This window comes from Pistacia vera, unplaced genomic scaffold, assembly GCF_008641045.1.
Source record: "Pistacia vera cultivar Batoury unplaced genomic scaffold, PisVer_v2 Contig339, whole genome shotgun sequence".
NCBI lineage: Eukaryota > Viridiplantae > Streptophyta > Magnoliopsida > Sapindales > Anacardiaceae > Pistacia > Pistacia vera.
Genome location: NW_022196156.1, coordinates 10648 through 11542, shown reverse-complemented (window position 1 = coordinate 11542; position 895 = coordinate 10648). Strand labels below are relative to the sequence as shown.

The following is an 895-nucleotide window of genomic DNA, read 5'->3' as shown; positions in this document are numbered from 1 at the left end:
ATATGGATTCTCTTGCCCTCTTTGGAAATTATTGACGTAATTCGCTTGTTCAAGCTGAGCAAATAGATTCCCTTCTTAACAATCCTTGGATAAGCGATTACCTACACAGAGTTCACATGTTAGAGGAGGGGATTCAATTGCATTTATCTTTAATACATTACCTAATTGCTTTTGGATGTTTGAAAGTTGAGTAGCCAATGCGGTGTAGCCGTCAACTTCTTGCACTCCCGTTGCTTTCCTTGTTGAATTTCTCTCCGAAGTCCTCATGTAATTATTGTTCACCATAACCTTGGTCAAATTGTACGCTTCCTCTGGTGTTTTGTTATTCAAGGCTCCTTCGCTGGCAGCATCTATCATGGCTTGAATGTTTGGCAACAACCTTTGGTAGAACGTTCGCACTTGTGACCAGATTGGTAAGCCGTGGTGAGGACACCTACGTAAGAGATCCTTTTACCTTTCTCATGCTTCATACAATGACTCCAAGTCTTGTTGATAGAAATTGGTAATCTCACTTCTCAGTTTGGCAGACTTGACAGGTGGAAAATATTTAGTCAGAAACGCTTGAGTTAACTCGTTTCATGTCGTGATGCTCCTAGATGACAGAGAAATCAACCAAGCCTTAGCTTTATCCCAAAGAGAGAATGGGAAAAGCGTTAGCCTAATTGCATCATCAGATACTCCATTATGCTTGAATGTGTTGCATAACTCCAGAAAATTGGCGATATGCAAGTTGGGATCATCATTAGGCAACCTTACGAATTGGACCGACTATTGAATCATTTGAATATTTGCTAGCTGGATCTTAAAATTATTCACTTGAACTGGTGGTCTCCTGATGTTAGAATAGCTCTCGTCAACAATTGGACTAGAGTAGTCCTTCAGTGCTCTTTGAACC

The 895-nt window shown here is 40.6% G+C and overlaps 1 non-coding gene across 1 annotated transcript; it reads left to right on the top strand.

Annotated features, from left to right (window-relative positions):
- The first annotated feature begins 415 nt into the window (after window positions 1-415).
- Window positions 416-522, top strand: LOC116138215. The gene has a single exon (XR_004129269.1). It is a non-coding gene; the product is annotated as a small nucleolar RNA R71 (small nucleolar RNA).
- The last annotated feature ends 373 nt before the right edge of the window (window positions 523-895 follow it).